We start from the raw sequence: 20,632 nt of genomic DNA, 5'->3' as shown, positions 1-20,632 counted from the left end.
GGCGTCCTGGGTGATGGTTCTTTGGCGTAGCAGCCGCCGGGCACAGCCGCCAAAGTCCTTGAGCGTTCCGACGCTCAGGCGAAGCAGGGGCACAACAGGCCCCGGAAGAGTTCTTGGACAGATGGGCCGCAATCCCCGTATGGGGGTAAGCGGTCGCGAAGCGGGGTGGCGATTTACAAGTCACCGGCGCAGCCAGCGGCTGTAACAGTGAGTCCGTGGCGGGCGACGGCCCGACTCTTGCCACGGACTGGAGCGGGGAACTAGTGGCCGCTGTCTGCAGTGAACTGGCCGCAGCCACGGTCGGGAGCGGGGCGGCTGCGGGCGGCGAGGGGTAGGCCGCAGCCGTGGGCTGGAGTGAGGCGGCAACGGCCGCAGATGACCGCGGGCAGGCCGCAGCCGCGGGATGGAGTGCGGCGGCAACAGCCGCAGGCGTCCGCAGGCAGGCCGCAGGCTGGAGTGTGGTGGCAACAGCCACAGGTGTTCGCGGGCAGGTCGCGGGTTGAAGCGGAGCAGCGGTTCTCTGACGGCCGTCTCGGTGCCGTCCCCCTGCTGTCCAGTGTAAGTGTCCCTCTTGCTTCTGTCCTCCTCTTGAGCCTCTGTACGTCGCTCTGGCTCTCACACACTCCCATGGTCTCCTGCTCCTTCTTCCCCATTCTGCTGACTCGCTGTGACTGGCGTCCTCCTCCCCCAGCCCGTCTGTCAGTCTCAACGGTCCGGCCCTGAACTCTGTCCCCGGGAAACAACCTGCCCCGGAATCTAAATGACGGTCCCCTTGGTTCCGGCCTGGACATTTGACGGGGGCCCTTTCTCCCACAGCACTAATCAATGTAATGTGATAGCTGCAATGTTTTATGAGGAAGCCTGCGCAACCATATCCGAGTGAATATAAACCTTCTATGGTTGTTGCAATCTTCTGCAATGTGTAAAATGGAGGTTGGCCATATTTGGGGCGACTTGCGCAATACAAAATGCCATGACCTTCAAATTTCCAAAACTTCAACACAAACTTGATTTTCATCAAATTGATTCACCCTCAGCTATATAATTTAAAGCTAAGATCTGTACTCTCTCTTAAGCAATGATTTCTGGTGGTGGCAGGCTTCTTTTAATAAGTAAACTTGAATTGGTGCTGTAGAATGATGGTTACAAATTAAAAAGCAAAATACAAGCTTGCTCCCATCACCCTCACTTTGCTGGAGTCATGCTTAATTAAACAACAGAACTTCCATAAATCTACCATTTCTGGTTTGAATTAAACGTGAGGCTGTAATTTAAGGGCCAATTATTTACTCCATGATTTCTTTTTGTTTCCCCTAAAAAAATCCTTCTTTAATTTGGGAGTTAAGACAGGTTTAGCATCAGTGACAGCTCCTGTTATAAACAAAGTATATCTAAACACTGATCCCTTATGGGGAGGGCTCTACAATTGTGAATTCTTTTAGAAGATTAAAACAGTTAATGTCCAACTTTTGAGAACATTATCTTTTTTTGTTCAATAATTGGCAAAGTTAGAAAGCAGTGTAAATTCAGTTATAATCCACAGTAAAAGGAAAAAGGTTTCTGGACTTCCCTTGTAAATTTTGTATTCTCCACTATTGAATGAATGGGTGCCACTCTCCTACTAGTTGACAGTAGATAGGAAAGGATGATGAAAAAGGACTGGCACGTCCAAGAACATTAAAAATGTTGTTTCCTTTATTTGTGCATTTGTAAGTTACATGGAAGGCTCCATGTTGCACCTCTGATGTGTTTCCGGTGCCCTTAATCATAGAGATGGGACAACCCAGGAGGGGCCTGTTGTAAGTCCAGATCCCTCCACAGGGGTTAAAGGGGTGAATCTTCTCCACCTGCCTCCGGTCTGTGAATGACCCACCTCCTCTGTTTGAAATCTCAGCAGTGACCTGTCATTCACAGACAGGAGGCAGGCGGTGGAGGCCCGGGAATCCCTAAAAGGGGGGAGAAGACCCAGTGCACAGTTCGGCCCCTGCACACCGAAATCTAATTAGCAGATAAGTTCAAATAGTGATTAAAGAAGAACAGCAAAGTGGATTTATTTAACAAAGGTATCAATTTAATCAGTATTTCAGTGCCATTACAGCCATGGCTTTACTTTATGTTACAAAATTATGTTGAAAAGTTCTCATTAGGTTCTCTTTTTTTTCTAGTAACTTTTTAAAACTGTCAAGTAAAGTGCAAATGTCATGGGTTTACCGCAACAGAGAGGAGCCAGTAGACAGCAGCATCTGATTTCTCCTACTCCTGCATTGATTAGAAGCACTTCACCTTCATTTTAAATTATATAAATTTCTTTTAGCAGTACAGGGATTAATCTGCTCAGTTGAGAGCTCCTAGAAGTTTTCTGCATTAAGGCTCTCAGCTGCTCATTGTTAGCTTCTCCCATCTCCTATGTAATTGTCACAGATGTGTCAACGGCTGCAGACCGTTGCACTGCATCTGTCTGCAGAAGGTCTTGGTTGTTTGCTTTGCAGAATAGTGGCCACCTCACCTGGTGCTAATGACCACACCTGGACATGGATGTTTATAACTCCCTACTTCCTTTTGGAAGGTGCAGGTGTTATTTCCCATTTGCTCTTCTTTGTTAAAGCTTGGAGCTGTAGCAGTCTGTTAGCATCCTCTTGGAGTTTGGAGGGAATCGGCATTTCTCTGAGTCTACTCAAGCTAAGTGTTCCCCTGGTTTCATTTATCCTTACTGTATTTAGGGTTAGTGAGATTGACTAGCTCTCATCCTGGCCTTCCTGGTGCAGGGCTTATCGTCAGGGTCACACAGGGATTAGGTATCCTGCTCGGCGATAAGTGCAGAACCAATATATGGACGGTAGGACAGACAGGGTGACGTTAGATCTGTCTAGGGGTCTCCACTTCCCCCTTCCCTAGTGTTTGGTTCCCCTTCCCTTATCCCTTTGTGTTACACTTAGTCTGTCCTACACTGTGCGTGACTGTAATCTGGGCCCTGGTTAGCACTCATTGTCAGAGCCAGCTTTTGCTGCAGGGCTGTAGGTTGTTGGTTGTTATTGGAGAAAGCGTTTGGTGGATTTATCTCTGACTGTTGCTAGGTTTTGAGTGTGTGATAATTCCCTTTCTTCTCCTACTTTGGTTTAACCCCATCCTCCACTCCCTGGTGTTTACCTCTGTTGTTTATGTGTGTATATTTGTATGTTTGGTATTTTTCGTTTTCCCTGTTCGTATCACCTTGTTAGTCTGGTTGGTGTATTGTAGTACTCCCCTCTTCCCTGGGTGCGGGAAGGGTACAGATTGAAGGCAGATTCAGGAGCTAAGGCAAGGTATGTGGCCCCGGCATCTTCACCATCAGAAGTAATCCAAGGAACAGGGTGAGTTAGGGTACCCCTAGCGTTAGGAACAGGTGTGCTGGAACACCCAACAACAGGGTTGTGACAGCAAAATTGCAATTTCTGAAGGAATTCTGGTTCCGTTAATAAATAAGTTTCTATACTTTTTTCTCTAAAAAAAGTTTTACCTGCTCATGAAAGAATTCCTATTTTATTGACATGAAATGCAAGCCTAAAATCAGAAGGTTCAAAAGGAACATATAAACCTTTGAAAATGTTGCTTTTGGTTTATAATTAAGCTTCTGGTTTAAAGTGTGTGACCTCTTAATTTCACCTTTAAAAAGTGCTTTAAAATATCAACATAAATTTGGTGACATACTCATCCCAACTAAAACCTGGACATGAACATATTAGACACGCACGCACAAATGGAACTCACGGCCCAGGTTAAGTTACAACATCAACTCAAACTAGTCTGTTTTAAACAACCACTTCAAACGTTCACTCTTACATATATACGTGTGTGTGTGTATGTATAAATATATATATACCCATATTTATGTACACATGACAGAGTTCTTTTAAATGTAATGTATTTTCCATTTATAGCTTATCATTTTGGTTAGTCTTCATAGCCAGTCTAGGCAGTATTTCGTGGTGTACTGAAGTGTACCAGCTAACATGCAACTTACTGAAAAGTCTCATTGAATAGGCAGTGAATAGGAATGAGGACGAATAATACCTCCTTATTTGCACTTATTTCAAATGAGCTTTCACAGAAACGTCATTTATTCCCTGGCCACAGGATTGGTGATAAATGTGTGATCACTGGATAGGAAGTCTTTTGTAAAGTCTGCAATCCACATTAGCTTAACTTTGGCTGATCCCACCAGTGTAAATGCCCTGTCACACACAGTGAGATCACCAGCGAGATCGCTGATTTTGTGACGCCACAGTGATCTCGCCGGCGACATCGCTGTGTGTGACATGGATCAGCGACCGGCCCCCCTGCCGGGTATCGCTGATTGCGCTGGAACGTCCTGGGCCGTTTTTTGATCGTTGGTCTCCCGCTGGCCAGCGCGCATCACTGCATGTGGCAGCGAGAGACCAGCGATCAGTGACGAGGTTTCCAATGTAAACAGCGGGTATCTAAGAGCCGCGCGGCTCTTAGATACCCGCTGTTTACATTGGAAACCAGCTTGCTCGCTGGTCCTGATCGCTGGTGGGTCTGTCTGTGACAGCTCACCAGCGATCACCTAACTATGTCCCAGCGATCCCATCCACGTCGGATCGTTGGTTGGATCGCTGGGACATTGATACGTGTAACGGGGCCCTAGCTATATATTGGGGGCCTCAACAGATGATTGTTGGGACGATAAGGATCCAACATGTCAGATTTGGGACTGATGATCCTATTGTTCTGTAAGAGATAAGCCACCACCAGAGGAGTCTGGAAGCAGCTCTCACATAGAAGACACAAGACGCCCTGGGCAGAGTGTATGGCAGAGTTGGACGGAGATAGCTGCCGGCCAAATGACAGGCTAAATCATCGAGCGACCAAGAGCTATCTAAGCATATTGGGGAGGGATCCTAAGAGGAGCATAACTGAATTGATCATGGAAACTTATGCTTGTCTCTAATTTATCTCTACTTCAGTATGGTAAATGCTATTATAAATAGGTATCAACCCACCATTGCCCCATTTGTTGATTTCTTTTGGTACCATGTTATCCAGTTCTAAGAAATTATACATTGTACATTGGCTGACATAGACAGCAGAGTCCCACATTCTCAGATCTAGATGTCCCCATGTCCCTTCTGGATGCCACAGTCTGCATCATCTGTTCTGTGTGTAGAGGAGATGCATCATGTCTTTGGCTACAAACTACCTGCATCTGTACTGTAGCAGTAATTCCACTAGCTACAGGACTAGCCGGTCAACAACAGCACCCTGAGGGCAGCACCAGGGGACTATGGGAAAGCAGCAGCATGCAGCGTGTCAAGGTCGGCAACAAATTTGGACATTTCTGTGAAAACATAGAAAAAGTAATCACATTTGGATCTGGTGGAACTGAGTGATCCAAAAAAATAGACTTATTCTTAACATTGCCAGGCTGATCTCCTGGTCACAATTATGATCACCATGTGCTATTTTCTATTACACATGGTTACAAAATTTCATTGTGGGCCATGAATGCTTACAACATTTATAAAACACGAATAAAATGCATACGCCTGCTTTTGCCTTCCATATGTCCAATAACCACTATCAAGTGTTTATCTGATTATGACGTTAGGGATATAATGGTGTTTATATCAACAATAAGTATTCTCCTAGGCAGATTTCTAACCGAGGTCTAGTAGATTTTAGCCTGAATAGTAGGTTTTATGGGTAAGAATCATTAGGCTTTATAAAGTTTCAATTCATAGACCAACAACTATTTATGATTGCTAAATAAGATGTAAAGTACTAAATCAATGTTTTTTTTTATATATTTTCCCTTCCTTAACTGAAGAACATTCTTCATTTACTTAAATTGCTCAGGAAAAACTTAATGAATTTCAAAGCCCTGAATAGGAAACGTTCCAGTGGCGAACATTAGTGTAATTAAGTACATTTTCGGTTAATAAAAATGTGCTATACTAAATACTATGTCTATATAGCAGCAATTTCCCTGCCCTGATCATCTTTATTACAAGAGTAGACATTTTTCATTCCAACTTTTATACTCATTATGGTTTTTCCAGAAAACAGAAGACAAACTGTGTATCTAAAACATTATGGTTACTAGAATATAAACTTATAAAGCAACAAATATGGGAAATATAAAAATGACCTCTATTCAAACTCTAAAAAAAATGAATTGAAAAATGGGCATCTTCATGTAAAATGTTATCAGCACACTCATATATGTATATGTTATTAGGGGCAATTAGCAAAGCCTTTGTGCTAGTATTCTGGGAAAAAAGCTTTAAAATGTAGCATAATTTTAGTGTAATGCTATGCTAAAATGTAGTGACATTTGGCAATTCCACACTATTTTCACCCAGCTCCAATAAAGTCAGTGGACCTGATGCAGGATGGGGGCATGGCTACTGCTGCTTGTCAAATTCATGACAAGCAGCAGCGTTCACTATACCACTAATCTTACTCTGTCGGCATGCCTTGTCAACCATTTGGAGGACTTCTGCAAAGTGGTCTTGGAATCCCCCAAATCTTGGAGAATTCTTCAGTGAGGGCATTGGCTGCAGGATCGCCAGAAGTGGCCAACACTGGAAGAGAAATACCAGGTTGGTGACCATAAATGATGTAGGATGGTGATTTCACATAGGCCTCACTTAAATGATTATTATAAGAGAACACCCAAGGCAACAGCTGGACCCAGTCATCGTGGTGCACATTTTTTAAATGCCATAGAAAGTTAGACAGAATCTGGTTGACTCTCTCAACTTGACCGTTGGACTGAGGATAGTATGCAGACGAGAAGTCCAAGACCGCGTTCAATAGTTTACAAGTAGCTCTCCATAACTTGAATGTGAACTGGACACCCCTGTAGTACACATTGTAAAGTGGAAACTGATTAAGGCGGAAGATGTGCTGTATAAACCTCTCAGCGAGCTCGGCAGCAAATGGGAGACCAGACAAAGGAGTAAAGAGAGCCATTTTCAAGAAGCGGTAAACCACGATCCAGATGTTGGAGCAACCAGAGGACCAAAGGAGGTCCGTAATAAAGTTCATTGTAATGTGTTGCCAAGGAGCTGAAGGAACTGTAAGCTGTAGAAGATGCCCAGGCGGAACATTCTTAGGCATCTTGTTTTGAGCACAGGAAGGACAGACAGAAAGATGAGAATATCCTTTCTTATTATAGGCAACCAATAATGATGAGAAACAAGTTGCATTGTTTTCCTCTGCCCGACATGTCCAGCCAACTGGTGGGGGAGTTCCCCCACTGCAGAACTCGCTTCTTATCAGATTCCGACACCAAAGTCTTCCAGGGGCAATCTGAAACAAGTTCATGAGAATCAAAGTCACCATTCTGGAGGGTTCAACGAAATGATGGAGTTCTTCCTCTTGGTCAGTAGAAAGGACCTAGACAGCACCCCTGCCTTGACGTTCTTGTCAGCTGGATGAAAATGTATGGAGAAGTCAAATCAGGTAAAGAACACCAACCACTTAGCTTGGCGCAGATTCAGCCTTTGCGCAGACTGTAGGTAGGCCAAGTTTTTATGGTATATGTATATAATGACCAGATGGACTGCTCCTTCGAGTAAATAATGCCATTTAAAATTGAGTAGTTTCATTCAGGAGCAAACAAGGTCTCAAATAAATTAACACAGGTTACCATTAGACCGAAGGAAGACTTCTGTGTGAGAACTGCCCCTGCTCCAGAGGATGAAGCATCTGCTTCCAGGAAAAATTGTTTACCGATCTTGCGTCTGTGTAGCACAGTTGCAGAGGTGAAAGCCTGTTTTAGGGTCAGAAATGCATTCTCAACCTTCGGAGTCCAAACCTTAGGATTGACACCCTTATGGTTCAGCACCAAAATGGAGGTGGTTAAAGAGGAGAAATTGGGAATAAACTGGCCGTAATAGTTGACAAATCCTAGGAACAGCTGAATTGTCTTATCATCAGGATGTGGCCATTTGAGAATTGAAGACACCTTCTCCAGATCCATCTTCAACCCCATATCCAAGATGATATATCATACTGTAGAAAAGGCAGAGATATCTGCTAAAAAAATGAATTTCTCATACATGAGATTCTCTCTAAGTCTTTGCAAGACTGGGTGTTATAAGTTGAGGATCCAAGAAAAGCACTTCTGAGCATCCGCGCTGCTTTAGTGATAAGAATTCTTCAGAAATCCATATAAATCTTTCAAGTTCTTTATTATATGTACTACAGAAACTACGCGTTTCGAGGTGACAAACTGCACCTCTTCTTCAGGTTACAGTCTCATACATGAGATTCTCTCTAAGTCTTTGCAAGACTGGGTGTTAGGTGCCAGGATTCTTTCGCAACACAGGGTAGATCTCAAGCCTCATCTGCCTCTGTGGTCTCCCATTCTGCTTCAGCCACAGAGAGTGCTGCTGAGCAAAGATGTCAGTCCCATCATCTTGCTCAGGCTCATGCTGTTCACTTGGTTACAGCTGGTGTTCCAGCCAAGTCTATGGTAACCAGCGGCAAACAGACGCTCTGGAGGCTAAGTCCAGAAATCACCCTACTGAGCATGCTCATGTTAAAAACACGTGACATGCACAAATGTGAACAGGTCAGTCGGACAGTGTTCACACCACCCACTGACTGAAACACAAAAAGAAAACACAGAATGACAAACGTGCAAAAATACTCTGTAGTAAAAAATATAAAAGTAGTCCACTAGTGCTAGTAAGAAGATGATAACAAATACAGGGTATGTAGTCGATACGTTTTTTGCAAAAAATGTATACCAAGCCACTCCACCTCGTCACGGTAACCCTTAACGGAGCAGTCCCTATCTAATGTATTTAAAACCTGAACATGTGAACAGTACCTAAATGAGCAGGATTCAGACAGGCGCTTTCTGGTGTGGGCACGTGGTGTAAGATGGCTCTTTATGTGCATGCCACACAAGAGAGGGGTGGGAATCTCCCAAAATATGCATAAGCAAGGAAATAATGGATTAAAAACACACGTGACATGCACAAATGTGAACAGGTCAGTCGGACAGTGTTCACACCACCCACTGACTGAAACACAAAAAGAAACCACAGAATGACAAATGTGCAAAAATACTCTGCAGTAAAAAATATAACAGTAGTCAGCTAGTGCTAGTAAAAAGATAACAAATACAGGGTATTTAGTCGATACGTTTTTTGCAAAAAAATGTACACTAAGCCACTCCACCTCATCACGGTAACCCATAACGGAGCAGTCACTAGCTAATATATTTAAAACCTGAACATGTGAACAGTACCTAAATGAGCAGGATTCAGACAGGCGCTTCCTGGTGTGGGCACATGGTGTAAGATGGCTCTTTATGTGCATACCACACAAGAGAGGGGTGGGAATCTCCCAAACCATGCATAAGCAAGGAAATAATGGATGCATGCTCGTGATGTGGCGACCTCTCATTGGTGTTCGGTCGTCAGCTGCTCTGGTAATGTATCTGCTCCGGATTGCTCCACAGGAAAGGTCCTGTTCGACTGGACATGAGCAAAACATTAAAAAGGTTCTCTGGAGTGTACGCCGGCGTGCTAGTATCATTTGTGTTGTTTGTGTGAGTGGACACACAGCCACTCTGTGTGCACGTGTGCCGCTACTATAACGACGATTGAGTGTCTAGGCAGGCAGTGTAGAGTGGGAACTCCTGCTTGGCTTAGCATCTGATTCCGGTCGTGTGTGCGGTTAGCACAGCTGAGTTTCAAAGCAAGCACAACCACCAGCCCAGTCTTCCCTGGGGGGTAGCTATAGGAACCCCAACAAGTGTCATAATTGCTTTACTCCTGTGTCATCTAACAAGGTATAGCTCTAAGTGCTCTGTCGTACAGTACCGCTCTTTGGAGTGACAGAGCTCAGCTCTAAGAGCTTTGTTGTACAGCACCGCTCTGTGGAGCAACAGAGCTAGATAATTTGTGCAGTGTTCACACTGTGTGACTTTTAACTCAGTGTGTTTAAAGTGCTTGCTCGCAGCCTCACTCCGCCATTGTTCACTAGCTGCGGTTTAACCTCACTGCACGTTAGATCCCGGGTTGCGATTGCACTTTATCATAATTTATATTTAGTGCGATCCGCAAACCCTAACAATAGGCTGACATTTCTCCTATGAGAAGGCAGGTCTGAAGAGAAAACCAAGATATCACCCAGATAAACTGTTACACAGGAGTAAGGGAGATCTCAGAAGATGTCATTCACAAATTCTTGGAAGACTGCTGAGGCATTACTGAGCCCAGACAGCATAACACTGTACTTAAAGTGGCTGTCTCGGATGTTGAAAGCATTCTTCCACTAATATCCTTGGCAGATGCAGATTAAATTTTAAGCTCCTCACAGATCCAGCTTAGTGACGATCCTGGCACCTCTTAGGTGATCAAAGAATTCTGGAATTAGAGGCAGCGGATATTTGTTTTTGATTGCGATCTGGTTGAGATCACTATAGTCAATACATGGTCGGAGAGTGCCATCCTTTTCTTCTTTTACAAAAAAGAAGTCAGCTCCAGTTGGATAAGGAGACTTCTGGATGAATCCCCTAGCCAGATTTTCCTTTATACATTTGGACATGGCTAGGGTCTTCACTTGTGAAAAAGGATATATACAGTCTCGAGGAGGTGAGGATACTGGGAGCTGGTCAATGGAACAATTGTATAACCTATATGGAGGCGGCCTTTCAAAAGAGGGAGCCAAATGAAGCAGTTTATTGTCAAGTACCAATTCAATTGAACATTCCAGGAACCTGAGGTTGATATGGATGGTCAGGGAAATTAGGTCATCCAGAGTAGCAGGGATGTCTCAACCAGCCAGTTCTTCTTTAATTCTTCCGGACAATTACTCCCAGAATGCCACTATCAACACCTTCTTGTTCTAGACAAGTTCTGAAGACAAGGTGCGGAACTGGACTGCATATTGGCCTACAGTCAGACCTCCCTGACGCAGCCTGTGGAGGGAAGATGCTGCAGAAGTAACATGAGATGGCTCATTGAAGACCTTGCGGAACACCTCCAGGAACACCTGAAAACCCGAGTTAACAGGATCTCTTCTCTCCCATAGGGGATTTAGCCATGCCAGGGCCTCTCCTCCCAAGTCAGATGTCAGGAACACCACTTTAGCCAGATCAGAGTGGAATTGGTGGGTTAGCAGTTTATAGTACAGGGTGCACTGATTATTAAACCCATAGCACTTCTTGGGATCCCCATTGAAATTTGGTGGTGCAGACAGACGAGGAGCAGGTCCAGATGCATGAGTTGCAGGGTGAGTAGCCACTGCAGCGGTTGTTGCAACTTTAACTGCAGAATTATGAAGCAGCTGACGTCAAGGCACTCAAAGAAGTATTTACTGTCAGCAGATAGGACAGGATTATGTCTTTTGGATCACATTGCCAGGACATCTCTTGAAATAACTCAGAGAGTCTTGAGATCAGCAGGATCCATGGCATGAGCAAACTGTCACGCTGGTGGATCATGGACCCAATGGCCTGGAGGGGTGTAACTAAGCGACCACTTGGGTTTTCACTAGAGCTCCTAGCTTCAATTCGTCCAGGGGTGACAGATTTTCTTTAAGTACTAAGTGCATTCAAGCTATTGGCTAGGGACACAATAGAGGGGTGTACACTGTCTTTTTTAAGTCCCTGAACTGCAAGCAGTTCACAGACCCTGGTGCTCAGAAGCCAGAGCAGGGGACGCAGCAGGGTTAGGCGGTGAGTAAGTTGGCATTTGGCCAACAGCAATCTCTTGTCTATTGGCACCTTTACATATAGAGAGGAGGCCTAAGCATCCCCTGCTATGACTTCCATACAGGCTCAGACTGGCACACAGGAGAACAGGAGAATCCTATGGTGGGCCCCTGTGCAGGAATGGGCCACCACCCTCTTATATGAGCAGTATTTGGCACAATACACTTGATACACCATATACAGACAAAAGCAGCATCTTATTAATTTAACAATCGACCCAGTTTATTGCTATAGAAATGTGTGAATAAAGACATATTTAAATGTAGCTGAAAAGTGGGGCCCTGGAGTTGATGTTACTGGAGGGCCCTTGGAACACTAGTCCGACACTGCTTCCATATGTCCTAATAGATCTTAATAGTGGATAGGATTTTGTGTTCTGAGACAACCCATTTAATGAGGGATGTTGTGGAGAAAATGTAGAAATACAGTGGGGAAAAAAAGTATTTAGTCAGTCAGCAATAGTGCAAGTTCCACCACTTAAAAAGATGAGAGGCGTCTGTAATTTACATCATAGGTAGACCTCAACTATGGGAGACAAACTGAGAAAAAAAAATCCAGAAAATCACATTGTCTGTTTTTTTTTCATTTTATTTGCATATTATGGTGGAAAATAAGTATTTGGTCAGAAACAAAATTTCATCTCAATACTTTGTGATATATCCTTTGTTGGCAATGACAGAGGTCAAACGTTTTCTGTAAGTCTTCACAAGGTTGCCACACACTGTTGTTGGTATGTTGGCCCATTCCTCCATGCAGATCTCCTCTAGAGCAGTGATGTTTTTGGCTTTTCGCTTGGCAACACGGACTTTCAACTCCCTCCAAAGGTTTTCTATAGGGTTGAGATCTGGAGACTGGCTAGGCCACTCCAGGACCTTGAAATGCTTCTTACGAAGCCACTCCTTCGTTGCCCTGGCGGTGTGCTTTGGATCATTGTCATGTTGAAAGACCCAGCCACGTTTCATCTTCAATGCCCTTGCTGATGGAAGGAGGTTTGCACTCAAAATCTCACGATACATGGCCCCAATCATTCTTTCATGTACCCGGATCAGTCGTCCTGGCCCCTTTGCAGAGAAACAGCCCCAAAGCATGATGTTTCCACCACCATGCTTTACAGTAGGTATGGTGTTTGATGGATGCAACTCAGTATTCTTTTTCCTCCAAACACGACAAGTTGTGTTTCTACCAAACAGTTCCAGTTTGGTTTCATCAGACCATAGGACATTCTCCCAAAACTCCTCTGGATCATCCAAATGCTCTCTAGCAAACTTCAGATGGGCCCGGACATGTACAGGCTTAAGCAGTGGGACACGTCTGGCACTGCAGGATCTGAGTCCATGGTGGCGTAGTGTGTTACTTATGGTAGGCCTTGTTACATTGGTCCCAGCTCTCTGCAGTTCATTCACTAGGTCCCCCCGCGTGGTTCTGGGATTTTTGCTCACCGTTCTTGTGATCATTCTGACCCCACGGGGTGGGATTTTGCGTGGAGCACCAGATCGAGGGAGATTATCAGTGGTCTTGTATGTCTTCCATTTTCTAATTATTGCTCCCACAGTTGATTTCTTCACTCCAAGCTGGTTGGCTATTGCAGATTCAGTCTTCCCAGCCTGGTGCAGGGCTACAATTTTGTTTCTGGTGTCCTTTGACAGCTCTTTGGTCTTCACCATAGTGGAGTTTGGAGTCAGACTGTTTGAGGGTGTGGACAGGTGTCTTTTTATACTGATAACAAGTTTAAACAGGTGCCATTACTACAGGTAATGAGTGGAGGAAAGAGGAGACTCTTAAAGAAGAAGTTACAGGTCTGTGAGAGCCAGAAATCTTGATTGCTTGTTTCTGACCAAATACTTATTTTCCACCATAATATGCAAATAAAATGAAAAAAAAACAGACAATGTGATTTTCTGGATTTTTTTTTCTCAGTTTGTCTCCCATAGTTGAGGTCTACCTATGATGTAAATTACAGACGCCTCTCATCTTTTTAAGTGGTGGAACTTGCACTATTGCTGACTGACTAAATACTTTTTTTCCCCACTGTATCTAAACTTCTAGAGATGACTAATGTCACCATTCTGCATATTATCAGTACATGTTATAGTGTATGTGGGTCGCCCTCCCAGGGCCACGGGGTACCCGGTACCGGGCCGGTATCGGCGGGACGTGTCACAGCAGCGGTGACCCGGACCGTGGCCCTGGGCGCCCAATGAATAGGGGATGTTGTGAATGGTGGGATGTAGTTAGATGAATATTTCGTGACACCACCTGTGGTGTTCGGCAAGGGAGGTGTTAAGCCGACGCTACAGACAGATCCTCTGGGACAGATGGTGTGGTGCAGCCAGGATGTTATAGCCCTCCACAGGCAGGGCTGTTGTCCCAGGGCAGTGTAGATGTGGAGACACTTAGATGGTGTAGTGTTTGGCGCAGGGGATGTAGCAGTGCCAGGTGGACGGACGCAGGAAGGCATGGAGGACACCAGGGCATGTAGTTCCAAAGCTTTACTCACAGTCTGTAGTGCCCGCTTCTGCGCCGTGTCCTCCGGGTCAGGGGCTCAGTCAACCTCCAGGCAAGATGGAATGCTCCCTTCCACACTCCGCGAACTTATGTGCCTTTCCTGAACGTCTCCTCTATAGCGCCTTTAAGTGTGAAGATCTCCTAGTGCTGAGTTACACTGGAGTTCCTCCTGTCAGATGTTCCCAAGAACTCTACTTGTACGGCAGACAGCTGTAGCCTGCTTCGGGGACTCTCTACTCCTAAGTCCCGGCTCTCTATCCGTGTTGCTGTTGTGCCCTCAAGTCTTAGATGGGAGTAGTGCATTTACAGCCCACTACTCCACCGGTGTCTGCTGCAGAACCATTAGTGTCCATACAACCTCGGGGACCGGGCCCCGGCCTTGCGCTTAGAACTTCTAGGCAGGGTTCTTCCTCTAACCCACGTCCTCTGAGTTCCCTTTTACTCCTACGTTCCATACTTGTCTTTCTCTCCTATGGAAGCTCAGGCTTCAGTTCAATGTCTTTCTCATTCTTTCCTTTCCCGTGCCAGCTGGCTAAGATCACTGAGGCAGCTGCAGCACTCCTTCCTCCATCCCTCTTCCAGGGATCCCCACTCCTCTCTGAGTGGCTTCCTCTCTCAGCCTCACTGACTGACTGACTGACTGACCTGTAATACTAAATCATCCCGTTCTTTTATGTGTTCTAAACTCCACCCATGTCCCAGCACGTTTAGTGTTCCAAGCAGGGAACCACCAAAGGTGCTCTGCCTCTCTCTAGGCAAGGAGCCGCAATGTGGCTTTGCTGAACTACTCTATTGTGTGGGGTGCGAGTGTTGGAGCGTGGTCAGGAGCCTCCAACTTACCTGGATGGTGGGGCACAACACCTTAGGAGAAGGTGCAGTACCTCTTTGGCGACTGAGCCTCAGGGGCGCCACATATGCATATTTGGTCATTTAGAGACTGGACATGGTTAGACTTTGTCTCTAGATTTGCCATAATGATCTATAGTGCCTTGCGAAAGTATTCGGCTCCCTGGAACTTTACAACCTTTTCCCACATATTATGCTTCAAACATAGATACCAAATGTAAATTTTTGATGAAGAATCAACAACAAGTGGGACACAATTGTGAAGTTGAACAAAATTTATTGGTTATTTTACATTTTTGTGGAAATTCAAAAACTGAAAAGTGGGGCGTGCAATATTATTCGGCCCCTTTAACTTAATACTTTGTTGCACCACCTTTTGCTGCGATTACAGCTGCAAGTCACTTGGGGTATGTCTCTATCAGTTTTGCATATGGAGAGACTGAATTTCTTGCCCATTCTTCCTTGGCAAACAGCTCGAGCTCAGTGAGGTTTGATGGAGATCATTTGTGAACAGCAGTTTTCAGCTCTTTCCACAGATTCTCGATTGGATTCAGGTCTGGACTTTGACTTGGCCATTCTAACACCTGGATACGTTTATTTGTGAACCATTCCATTGTAGATTTTGCTTTATGTTTGGGATCATTGTCTTGTTGGAAGACAAATCTCCGTCCCAGTCTCAGGTCTTTTGCAGACTCCAACAGGTTTTCTTCAAGAATGGTCCTGTATTTGGCTCCATCCATCAATTTTAACCATTTTCCCTCTCCCTGCTGAAGAAAAGCAGCCCCAAACCATGATGCTGCCACCACCGTGTTTGACAGTGGGGATGGTGTGTTCAGGGTGATGAGCTGTGTTGCCTTTACGCCAAACATATAGTTTGGCATTGTTGCCAAAAAATTCGATTTTGGTTTCATCTGACCAGAGCACTTTCTTCCACATGTTTGGTGTGTTTCCCAGGTGGCTTGTTGCAAACTTTAAACAACACTTTTTATGGATATCATTGAGAAATGGCTTTCTTCTTGCCACTCTTCCATAAAGGCCAAATTTGCGCAGTGTACGACTGGTTGTTGTCCTATGGACACACTGTCCCACCCCAGCTGTAGATCTCTGCAGTTCATCTAGAGTGATCATGGGCCTCTTGGCTACATCTCTGATCAGTCTTTTCCTTGTTTGAGATGAAAGTTTAGAGGGACGTCCGGGTCTTGGTAGATTTGCAGTGGTATGATACTCCTTCCATTTCAATATTATCGCTTGCACAGTGTTCCTTGGGATGTTTAAAGTTTTGGAAATCATTTTGTATCCAAATCTGGCTTTAAACTTCTCCACAACAGTATCACGGACCTGCCTGTTGTGTTCCTTGGTCTTCATGATGCTCTCTGTGCTTCAAACAGAACCCTGAGACTATCACAGAGCAAGTGCATTTATACGGAGACTTGATTACACACAGGTGGATTATATTTATCATCATTAGTCAATTAGGACAACATTGGATCATTCAGAGATCCACAATGAACTTCCAGGGTGAGTTTGCTGCACTGAAAGTAAAGGAGCCGAATAATATTGCACGCCCCACTTTTCAGTTTTTGAATTTCCACAAAAATTTTAAATAACCAATAAATTTCGTTCAACTTCACAATTGTGTCCCACTTGTTGTTGATTCTTCACCAAAAATTTACATTTGGTATCTTTATGTTTGATGCATGATATGTGGGAAAAAGGTTGAAAAGTTCCATACTTTCGCAAGGCACTGTACATCTCTGCTGCTTGTTCCCAGTGTTTCTTTTTGTGTGCTATGAATGTCCGACTATTGGCTGATAAAACATTGCATTATAAAGTGTTGCGACTGCCAGATTAGCGATCCAAAGAAAGGGTCACTACGCCTCAGGAATCCCAGTACACAGTGAATGAGCGGCCAACATAGATCATTCGGTCATGCTGAATTAACCCATAACCCCATATCTACACTGCAATAAGGGAAAGCTCATAGTACTGACTGATATATGTCTCATAGGTCTTTTCTTCAAGCCCTAAAATTGCTTCTGGGTGTTATAAAGACTTTAAGAAAGTCATTGTGATCATATAACTCAACAGTACTTTGTGTATACTATATCTTGTGTATTCACTTTGTGTAATTTATAAAGAGAATGTGGTAACAGTTAGGAATTAGGAGAAATGCTGTAATTCTTTAGGGAAAATGTGTTTTTTTTCTATGAAGGTGGTTTTTGCTTCTCATTCTGGGCTTGCAAATGCAAAATCTAGAGCAAAAGCTAATACCATGTGCAGAAAATAGTGCATATCTCCTAGCCTTTGTGTTGGCTGCAGAATTTTTTCTTTGTGTTGAGTTTATTCTACAAGTTGACTCTGCCACATGATTGCCATGGAGTCCATTGAGAATAGTCGTGGTGGCAAACATTTTCATCACATGAGAAATACTACCCCTTCCTCATGAACATATTGGTAAGCACCAGGAGGAAACCCTAAATTAACATTGTTTGTTGTCCCCCTACTACTGACCTAATGTACGTTTACTTTCACATAAAACCTGTAAGAAAAGCATAATTTTGTTGCCCTCATACCACACATACCTGTCCAGGAATGGTCCTTATTCTCATGATCTGTAACTTACCATCTACTCTTTTTGAGTGGTCAGTTCATTTTCATCCACATTCTGTCAGTCCTAAAGGTGCCAGAACTTCATTCACCTTGCTTTCTAGCATGCAATGCTCATGACATTAAACAATCCCATGAACAAAAAGTCCACGTCTCTGTTCTGTCAGTATGCAGTTTTACAGACACTAGAGAAAGTGCAAAGAAAAAAGACACCCCCTGCACTTCCTGTAATCTATCTTGATGGCTCTGTTGCTGGAGACAGATTACACTTGACAACAGGCAGTGTGTCATGCTGTAATGGTCTTCTATAAGGAAGGGAGCCTCAAACTGTCCCTGGAACTGGGACCCCTGTACCAGGGGTACTCTTGTAGGTGGAGAGGCCTGAGTCTAACCAACAATAGGGAGGAGGATAGGGACAGGGAGGAATAAACTAAATGGGAACAGGGCCCTGGAGATAAACACACACGTACTACAGCAAACCACAAAACACTACTACAACAACTCTACTCCAACAACTTAGCACACAACACAGGAAGACAAATCTTTCACCGACAGGGACAAGAAGGTCTGATCAGTTTTTAAAGATCAGATCAGAAGCAGCTGAAATAGAGCTGCATGTTTCTGACCAGCATAAAAAGGTCTTTAACCTCTTCAGCACCAGAGGAAACTAAATCCATTTAATATGGGACACAACTCACACCATCTCTAAAGAAAACCCGTGATTCATTACCTGACGTAATCAACTAATGCCAGGTCTTCCAGGGAGAAGTTATATCATCGTGACACAGTGTTCAGATGTTCACAGTGATATTTTCAAAGGTAAGACAAGATAAATTTTTAATAAAGGGATTTTCAGATTGGTTAGTTATCACATAATATATCAAATGAGAATAAGGTAGATGTTTGGAATTCCCTCAAGACAGAAATCTTGTCTGCTCTTTTTATCATGTCCATCAATATTGACGTAATATAATGGATAAAAGATGTCTCACTGGTATTCTTTTTCCATTACTATTATATTTTAAAAAGAAACATGATATACCATGTAAATACATGAACTGCAAAATCTAATGATGAATACAATTAAACCCTTCCAACTCCAGTGATATTTCTTGGCTCTATAACTCAACCATACACTTCTGAAACGTTTGGGCTTTTATTTTTCATCAACAATAGCAAATACACCTAAGCTCTTATTTGGCTCCATCATCTGGTATTATGTGAGATTAGTGCAAGAGTTACATTTACTGAAAAGCAAGCCAATTATCCAACATGAAGTTGACACACTGAGATACACTTTGTAACAATGCACAACAGATCATGATTGATGTCTCTGATGGAAATTACATAGATGTATCTGATGGAAACAGTCCACATCAAGATATATCCACAGTCCCCCTCTACTATTTTGCAGAGAATGGGGGAGATTGAAGACTTGGCTATTAGAGGTAATAGGGGAGTTAGTATAGGGAAAAAGTAGGCATGGTTAGGTAATTAAAAGTAGGACGGTTGCTGGGGTATAGTTAGTACAGGTTTTATTTCAACATCCACCTGCCATAATTAATAATGTAATCATTGTTGGCACAAGGACAAGGAGATGGAGTCTTGCTGTGTGTCAAAATTTAAGATAGAATTGGCCAACCACCATTCGAGGAGGACACGGTTGTACAGCTGGAAGAGGCAGGTGTAACCCAGCTGGCTGAAAGAGAAGAGTTGTAATGTCACAATTTATACTGGGCTCTTCAAGCTGTACCCATGTGTAAATTATTGCAAAATTAAATATGTGGTATGGGCTACTCCTATTTTCCCCAAACTCCCTGTGTCTTGCATGGTTATTGTTTGGAAGGGAAAGGGGAAGGGGAATATGGTTTAAAAGTAATCTGTCAGCAGGATTTTATATGGAATCTGTGAGCAGCATGATATAGAGACCCTGATTCCATAGATGTGTCGCTTACTGCGTTACTTAGTGTAGTTTCATTAAAATCAGCATTTTATCAGCAAGAGATTATCAATAGAGGACTAGCTGTTTTGAGCCATGTAGTGGTCCTACTCTGTGCAACCCTGCCCCCACCACTGATTGGCAGTTTTTTGCTTCTTGTACAAGGGAAGCTGCCAATTAGTGGTGTAGGTGGGGTTATACAGAGTTCTGCATTTAGAGAACTGCTAGATCTACAGCAGAGAAAACAGTGATTGTATCAAAACTGCATCAACCAGTAGAATAAATGAAACATCGCTGGAATCAGGGTATCTCCCTCTACATTATGCTGGTCTCAGATTACATAGCAAAAACCTGCTGGTGACAGATTACATTTAAGATTAAGAAAAAGGGGAGTAGCATGTGCCACTCATTTGAGACCTAGGGGCCAATTCATCAAAGATTTTATGCTACAAAAGTGGAATGAAAGCTTTGAAAAGTGGCAAAAAAATTTGCACAACACAGAGTTGCACAAGAATGTTGGGAGTTTTGGTATTTTTATGCCACATTCTATCAGATCCTCTGAAAAGGGTGGAGCTGGAGAAGAGAATGGTTGTGGCTACGACACCCGTCAATACAATAAATAGGAGCAGAAAAAGTAATTTATAGCTTAGCAATAACTTTCACAATGACTGTAAACTTTACTTTTATTTATTAGGGTACCGTTACACCTAGCGACTCACCAGCGATCCCGACCAGCAATATGACGCAGTCAGGATCGCTGGTGCATCACTAGGTGGTCACTAGTGAGCTGCCACACAGGCAGATCTCACCAGCGACATCGCTGGGGACGGGGATCGCTACTTACCTGTCAGACGCGGCGATCCTGCGTCCTCCCGCCCGGCTCCACGCGCTGCTCATCGTCACAGCAGGAAGCACTGCAGGAAGTGGCCGACGAGGAATGGTCCAGCAGCTTCTCGTGCGATCAGCGATTACCAGCGGGGGAGCCGGTCGGAGGTAAGTAT

The sequence above is a fragment of the Dendrobates tinctorius genome, unplaced genomic scaffold (genome assembly GCF_039654945.1).
Source record: "Dendrobates tinctorius isolate UK_male_01 unplaced genomic scaffold, ASM3965494v1 ptg000145l, whole genome shotgun sequence".
Taxonomy (NCBI): Eukaryota; Metazoa; Chordata; class Amphibia; order Anura; family Dendrobatidae; genus Dendrobates; species Dendrobates tinctorius.
Note: the sequence above shows the minus strand (reverse complement) of the source record.